This window comes from Lissotriton vulgaris, chromosome 1_1 (genome assembly GCF_964263255.1).
Source record: "Lissotriton vulgaris chromosome 1_1, aLisVul1.2, whole genome shotgun sequence".
Lineage (NCBI taxonomy): Eukaryota > Metazoa > Chordata > Amphibia > Caudata > Salamandridae > Lissotriton > Lissotriton vulgaris.
Genome location: NC_141685.1, coordinates 2,085,886,496 through 2,085,895,192, shown reverse-complemented (window position 1 = coordinate 2,085,895,192; position 8,697 = coordinate 2,085,886,496). Strand labels below are relative to the sequence as shown.

Here is an 8,697-nt window from a genome sequence, read left to right as displayed (position 1 = left end):
CACTAACTGTGCATCTTCAAATCAACGGAAGCACAGGTGTGTAGTTTGCACCCAGATGATGTGGCGAATTATACAGAAATTATTCATAAATTCATCCATTACCGAACGCAATTAGGGTTATTTGCTACTACAATGTGTGGCAGATAGTACCTGACTTAATTCACAAGAGTTTACACACGTGGAAGGCATAATTTACACCCAATTTGTAATCCTATTTCAGGCTCAAAATGGAGTTGGTGCTCTAAAAAGATTTTAGCCAAATCCTGGCAAGTGCCAGCACCATCTTCACACATAAACTGTTTGCAAATAATCTTATGCAACAGAGTGAACGCCATTCTCTATAAAACAATCGATACTGTTCGCTTTAACAATGTTTTCATATGATCCCCAAAGTCAGGGTGGATTTCTTCACATTAATGCTCATATTTCATATTCACCAAATGAAAGCTTTCGATTATAAAAAAAAAAAATCAGACCTATTGACTTTGTCAGTTGCCTTCAACAATTCTTGTTTCTGTCTTTACATCTACAGTGTATAGATTGTTTTGTTTTGTTGTAGCAAAAATACCAGGTACAAACTCTTATGCGATCTGAATAAGATAAAGGACTCGACAGCCGAATAGATATAAAAAAATTGATAAGAGACTATTTCGTAAACTTTTGTTATTTCATTGAGAAAAGTGCTTTAAAATTAGAATCATTAGCATGTTGTTTAGAGACATTTTTTACATCACTTTTAGAATTTTATTGATTGCATGTTTCCTTTAAGATATGGTCCTTCTAATTTGGTAGAAAATGTTTGCAGGTAGGATTGGAGGTGCACAATTTTTCCAGGTGCTTCTCTCAGAATCATATTGATAACATTCATATGTTTGTATTAAATATGGATATGCAGTAAAAAAAATAAACCTATCCAGCATCTCTGTAATCAGATTAGAATCCAAAATGAAAAACACTGTTCACGAAACATAATTTCTTATTTTTCAGTAGGTATGTCCTTCATTAGTGTCTTGTTCCTTAAAGATACCCACTGCAGTGTACAGCAGGAGAGGCTCTGTGAACAAGCACGCACAGTATACAAAGCATGATAAATGTCTCGAGTGCCATAGGTCTAACTATTACCATCTGTGGTTCCCAGTAACCACAGCAACACAGAATAAACATTAAAAATAGTAAGGAACCAGGAAAAGCGCAGCAGGGAATGTCTGTACTGCACGAAAACAGCCCTGTAAAATGACAAAACTTTGCAAGTAGGAACAACATTCCACATAAGACATTTTAACTAAAAGCAAGAAAACAGAACCTTATACACGATGTACAGACGTTTTAAATATACTAAAAAATGCATCTGGCAGTCTTTTTAGAAGTTCGGCTCACAAAAATGCCAGCTCAGTTTTCCACACAGCATTTTAGCAGTAGAACTTTCATTTTGTACGAAATGTGTTTTTGATTACTCCCTTGTCATGTGATACTAGAATCTCTTTTTCAAGCACAGTTTTGAAAGACGGCTTGAAATAGAGCTTGAGACAGTGTTTTACGGATGTGGTGAACAGACAGGGCAGTGTTGGCTGACAAATTACACACTATATACATCGACTCTTCGTATAGAATGGATCGATGTAAATGAATCCTTGACGTACAGACGCAAATTTGCAACCCCATGAATTTCGTAGGCGTGCTACTATCATAACTATCACTGCCTACCGCACATCAAGCTAACACATCCTTGAACAATTTACTTTCATGATTTCCTACGCAAAGGGTGACTGGTGGTTTCAAGTCTGGTTTCTGACAGCATTAGTTCTACCAGAGCTCATGTCGACACAGCACACACAAAATAATAGAAACATAGAGATGCGCTTTGGAATAGATGGTCCAGCCCTCTTCTGCCATTGCTGGTGTGGTGTGTCCTTCACATTTTAATTTTTCCCACGGCATTTCATCGATGGTCTGATTTTTCTACTTGCATTTTACAATTGTGATAAGAGCACAAAGTAGTTTATCTGTGGCATGTCAGCTGGGAAGCACAAGCTTGAGCACATAATGTGACTTCAGCTACATGTTTTCCCTAGCAATGGTATGCTGAACTGCTACCAAGAAAGTTTGCCCTATATTTTTGTGAAATAGCAGACCCTGGCCACAGAGGAGGAAAAGCAGCTCCATATCAGCACCAATGTGGGATTCCCTTATGTAAGATGGCCACTGTGTGAACAATGTGCTGTGGCCCTGTTGTGTGTTCCCTATATAGTCCATTGTCATTTTCCCTTTTTAGCCTAACTATGTAGGCCTCATTTGCTTTGCACACGTTATCAAATATCATATTTGTTTGTGTGACACATTGTATTTTCACAAATAGGCAGCACATGTTTTTGTATTTTGTTCTCTTCCTGGGATTTAGTCGCAACAGCCCATGCAACGTCAAACAACATTGCTCATTTTTATTCACTGTGGTCGGACACAAGCACCTAGACATAATAGAGAAACCCAGCTGCAGATTTTGAATACAAAGGTTTTGTCGTATAAACCACGAATTGTCATTTTGAAAACACACAGAGCGGGGACTTGCATGCAGAGCAAAGGTCCTGAGACGAAGGGGCTGCATCAGCTGAGTTGTAGAACAGCCATCTATACATGACAAGGTATGGGGTTCGCCACCAATCCCAGAGATCTATAATCACTTTGCTTATAGAGTGATGGTGGGAATAGACAAATCTGTCAGCTAATATAGAAGGGCTTTTTATTGTATATGGTCTTTTAATTGTGCTAATGACATTACTGGTCTACATATGTGTTCTAATTGTGGTGTAGTTATTGCATATTAGAGCTCAATAGTTTCAATAAATATTGCGGGTTTCCTTTGTGTCTCTTTTCCATTTACTGTGGACAAGAACAAGTGAAAGAATGAAAGGGGAAGCCCTGTTACTGTGATCCCTGAGAGTGTCAACAGTATTGTGCTCTGGGATGCCAAATCAATTGCATCTCTGAGAAGGTTAGAAGGGCAAGGAAGGCTCTATAAGCTAGTGGGAATTAGGCCCATGGGTGCTGATGTGGTATGGTGATTCACTTCCTACATACTGAAGTTCTGTGGTCCCAAGCATTGCTCTGTTCCTGAGCGGAATCCCTGCAAAAGCCCCTTCTTACATGATGGCAGTCTGGATTTGCCAACCCGACTGGCCAATCAGTAAGATCTGCAACAAAATCTCAGCAAATAACTGCAATTGACATACACATTATTATTTTTTTTTTGTCCTCATAACCACCATATAGACAAGGTACCAAAGGAATTAACGGAGAATAGCTGTCTCAGTTTATTTGAAAAACTGGAAGGGACTCAAGTCTTGTGGGGGCAACCTCTCCCTCAGCTTTCAACCGTATTCCAAGAAGGCACAAAGTCCATGATTTGCCAATCTGTGACAAACCTTGGAGTAGTTTTAGCAGCCAAGTGGGGGCCGGGCATGAACCGGATATCGGCTGTTCCATTGGTACAAAATGTAGAAGCACCATAGGAGATCAATCATTGGACTCGGGGGGGGGGGGGGGGGGGGGAACAAAAACCCGAATGAATCACCGAAGCCACAAAAGTAAATGCCAAAAGGCCCATTTTCTGTGATTACCAGATCTAGCCAGATCTGTAACTGAGGTCTGTAATACTGAGTTTTGCTAATCTCTAAAAGTGGGAGGTAAAGGGTCTTTCTACTTTCTGCAGATCTCTCTTCTTGCGAGCAGGATGGTATAAAAGAATAGACATCTAGGTAGATATTGTACATCTTCTAGGACACCGAATATTATTAGAGACAGATCCATTGTGACAGGTCTTCCTAGTGATTCTGTAAGGGAGTTGCTGATATCCTCCCAAAATGTGGCTAATTCTGGGCATTCAAAAACATGTGTGTATCCGAAGCAGCAACCAAACCACATTTAGTACAAGACACTGACTGGCCTCCTGCAAATCTAGATAGTCTTAGAGGGGAATAGTATGCCCTATGCAGGGTGAACATATGATTTCTATGAAGCCAGGACGGCTTGACAATGTTCCACAAAAGCTCAAAAGAAGACATCCAAAGATTTTGTAAATTCAGATCCATCAGAACAGGACTCCATAGTGACTCTGGCAAAACAAAGTCACCATCTGTCTCCTCCAGAATAAAATTATACCATTTAGATATTTCTTTCTTTGCTGGACCTCTGTTTAGTAAATCAGAGATAAATGGGCTATGCCCTCCAAGTTTAAACTTATTCTTATTGCCAGGAGATGCTTTATAGGCTACAGTCCAACTGTGAATCTGTATATATTTGAAACGTGAAAAATTACGGCCAACCTTAGCTTGCAAATGTTCCCACGAAAGTAGATCTCCCTCATAGAAGAGGTCGCCCCATACTTCCAGACCTGCCTCTCTCAGAAGAATTGCTAGAGCGTCATCAAGCCAAGCAGGATTTTCGGGCAAGTCCCACAACGGAGCTTTTTCACATAAGTAATTTACTTTTATGTATTTCATGACTTCAGCCCATGTTCTAGCAAAACCTTGTAAGGTTTTCAGTTTAATTTTTTTTTTAAAAACTTAGAGTTACCAAACTTAAAAAAGAAAACCAGGATAATTAATTCTTCCCCCTCCAACATAGCTGCATACATAAGACCCATGCCAGAGGCCACTGGACCCTTCAAGAGCATTCGTGAGTGGGATAATTGAAAAGCCCAAGCATAGAGTTTTAAATCCAGAGCTGCCAGACCACCCTTATCACGTCGCCTTCTCAGCTTTTTCCAGGCGAGCCGTGGAAGTTGATTGTTCCAAATAAAAGATGAAATATTTGATTGAAACTTGGCTAACACATTTTGATCGAAGTATAAGGGAATGGTGTTAAATAAAAAGGAAATTTTTGGGAGAATAGACATTTTGATGAGATTGACTCTACCTATCAATGACAGGGGCAGGTGTGACCATGATTGGAGAAGTTTACGGCAGTCTTTAAGTACTGTTGACAAATTAACTTGAACTATTTTGTTGATATCTTTCACTATTGTCAAACCTAGATATCGCATTGAGATGCCTGGTTGGAGTTCTAGTGGAGGATTCTCATCATTCCAAACAAGCATTTCAGTTTTGGCTGCGTTAATTTCATAACCCGACACTTGTCCAAAAGCTTGAGCCAGTTTAACAATAGCCGGAAGAGCCGTAGCGGCTTCAGATGTTAAGATGAGCACATCGTCGGCATATAACGCCACCTTCCTCTTCCAGCCATGATAATAGAAAGGTTTAATGGAGACCTCCTCCCTTAAATATTGCACGAAAGGCTCGATGTAGAAATCAAAAAGCAAGGGGGAGAGCGGGCATCCCTGTCGAGTTCCCCTAGTGATGGAAAAAGGGCTCGATAGATCACCATTAACGAGAAGGGATGCAGAGGGATTACTATACAACAGGCCAATCGCCCTACGAAACCTTTCCCCGACACCAAACTTAGCCAAGGCCTCCGACAGGTACACCCAATTAACCCTGTCGAAAGCCTTGGTTGCGTCCAGCGTAATGGCCGCCAATGGAAGATTAGTGGATGCTGCGATGTCTATGGCACCAATTAAATCGTAAGTCAGTTCATATAATTGTCTGCCCTTCAAGAACCCCTTTTGATTCAAATGAAGGACAGACGGTGCGATATCAGCCAATCTTGAAGATAGAACTGTGGTAAAGATTTTGTAATCCACGTTCAGAATGGAAATTGGTCTATACGACCCACACTCTTCCTTAGGTTTGGGAAGAACATGGCGGCGGCCACGTAGCTCGCCGCGGTGCTCCGTGTTGATCTCCCTGCAAGATCGTCTCCCGCTATGAAGAGGAGTCGGCAAAGAGTCAGCGTACTAGGAGATATGTGTAAAGGTCTCTGAGACCTATGAGAGCCTTTTTCTGTTTAATTTCTGCTACGGGAACGGTAAAGTTATATCACCGTATTCTGTTACCGTAAGGATGGTCGGTTCTCTCCAGAGCAGCTGGCGGTGCCCCGGAGTCCTCTTTCTGTCTCCATGGTGCTTCGATCATTGCAAGAGCGGCGTTGAAGACGGCTACGGCTATGGCTACGGCTACAGAGGACGTCGAGGTACCGGGTGTAGTGTCGGGTATCGAGTGGACTCCTTCGGTGCAGGCAAGTGGGGTTTTGATGATTTAAGCCGGGGATCATCTGGGTCGGACTTTTAGTGTGGGAGGGGAATCGGAAATTAAAGCACCCACCGGCCCTTCAGTCCATCTAGTAAGCAGCTGCTTTGCTTCCTTCTCTCCCCTCCTGGAAAGACGCTTAGAGTTACAAATTACCCCTATATCTAGCCCGAGGATTTGTGTAGCCGCGCTGGAGCTAAGGAAGGGTAAGAGATTAAGGAGCCTGTTTTCTTCTCGAAGTGCAATAGAGTTGGAGAACCCCACAGATATAACTGCAATCTCAAACTCTAAAGAAGGATTACAAGTCCAGTCCCAATATATACACTATTCCGGTCCCTTTGCTGCGGTGGAGGGGTCTTTTGGGTATGACTTGGGCAGTAGAAGTCTCACAGATTTATCATTGATAGAAAACACTCCTATTTCACCTGATTCACCTGATTGTGCTATTGAACTTATTGAAGTTAAGGAACATTTACAGGCTTCTTCAAGGAAAAATATTCCCAAGATCCCCAACGCATTAAAAACTACTGGCTACTTGCCTAATACTCCTAAAGGCGAGCTCAAACGAGGTCGAGGTCGTGGAAGCAAAAAGAAAACCGGACTAAATAAAGTCGGTGACCTAGAAAGGGAGATAGAAGTTGGGAAAGGGGTTAATATAATATCTAAGAAGAAGTCATCTTCCTTTTTGAACACTGACTTTAAATCGAAAAATACAATTGTCAAGAGTAAAATCAAGGTGAAGACCAAGGATTCTAAGGCATTACATCCACCAGGTTCAAAAATGATTCCTTCACTTCGTTCCTACTTTAAAGTCGTTCCTCAGATTCTACATCTAACTGAAGACGATCCAGGAATGGCATCAATATTAGAGGCCAATTCCTTATCTTCCGGCCAGCCTGTCATGTCAGTGGTTACGTCACACTCGGAGTTGACAGACCAAGTTGAAAAATACCCCAGTCAAGTAATAGAAGAAGTAGTAAATGCCGACTTAGCATCAAGATCGCAAGGATCATTGGACCCAGAAACAGGGTGACAACAAGCATTATCCTTACAGCCTCCCCTGCCAGGACAATTTCAGCCCCAGCACTAATTCATACAAGAGCTGAGTTTACCTCAAGCTCAAGCCACAGTTTTTTCTGAAGAGGCTGAAGAGGCTGAGGAAGTAGACTCTACTGAGTTGGGAGGTGCATCTGGGGGTTCAGATGTAGATGACTCTACTATCCCTGTTCAATCTGACATTAACTCATTAGTGGTCCCTTCCTCTTCCTCTTCCCCTCCGATGACGACTGCCTCTGTTCTGGAGATGTTTTCAGCTCTTACTCTGGAGATAAGAAAAGGATTCGCGGAATCATCTGCTAATCATCTAGATTTTAAAAACTATTGTGAAACACTCGACAATAAAATTGAGAGTCTTACTATAAGAACTGGAGTGTTAGAAGAAACGGTTGGCACTCAATCAGTCTATTTGGATCAGGCGAAGGAGCATATCAAAAAACTTACAAAGGAAGATCTGGCTCTGAGTGAGAGGATGGAGTCTCTTGAAAATAATGCAAGAAGGGGAAACATCTGTATTTTGAATGTGCCGGAAGGATCCGAAGGGTCAGTTATCAAACAATACATTGTTTCGTTACTGAAGGAAGCACTATCTCTAGAACATACTTCTGCGGAACTCTCGACCGATATTCAGAGGGTACATAGAGATCCCTTCAAACTGAATCCACAGAGGTCAAAACCACGAAAAATCTTAGTCAATTTTCATACGTATGTCTTAAAGGAACGCATCTTAAATTTGGCCTTGAAATAAAAGTCTCTGTCAGGAAAAGGCTTTACCTTTTTGATAAGATCGGACCTCTCCAGAATAACACTTGAAAAGCAATGGGAATTTGGGATGCGCCTGGACGCCTTCAGAAAATTGGACGCAACAGCTCAGCTCATGTTTCCGGTGGCCCTTAAAGTAATGTTCAACAACAAGATGTATAACATCAGGTCCGTGCAAGCAGCTGATGAGGTACTCATGGATCTGGGCAAAGGGGCCCGCAAGGTTTAATATTAGGCGCCCATCTTAAATCCTCAAATGCTTAAATATATACTACTATTTAATCCTCCTTGTTCTTAAAATGGAAATCAAGAGGTAGATGTACCTAAATATATATATATATACACACTTTATAAAAATTAGTTAAAAGGCTCACAGTTTCAATTACATTTTTCTCTTTGTTTCAAAAATTTTCCATTCACTTTTTATTAGTCACTTGAATAAGTTAGCGGTTGAACTTTCTTGCAGGGGTTCAACTAGTAGGGCACTATCTACTGGAAACTGTTCCGGTTAGATAATGCATGGGTTCTTCACGGGGGGAGGGGCTCTCACCCTATACAGGTGAGAGCAAAGGGGTGGCAAAAATATAAAAAAAGTCCTCATTAACCTAAATAGTAGTTTTTGGAATGGCAATTTACATTTCACGTATAATTATTGTAAGCAAACAATCAACATGACTATATTGATCTTCTTTGGTATAGCACTAAATCAGCGTGTTCCACTGTTTAAGAGATGAGTAAT

The 8,697-nt window shown here is 41.2% G+C and overlaps 1 pseudogene; it reads left to right on the top strand.

The window, feature by feature from the left end:
- The first annotated feature begins 6,993 nt into the window (after positions 1 to 6,993).
- Positions 6,994 to 8,187, top strand: LOC147751634 (uncharacterized; annotated as a pseudogene).
- The last annotated feature ends 510 nt before the right edge of the window (positions 8,188 to 8,697 follow it).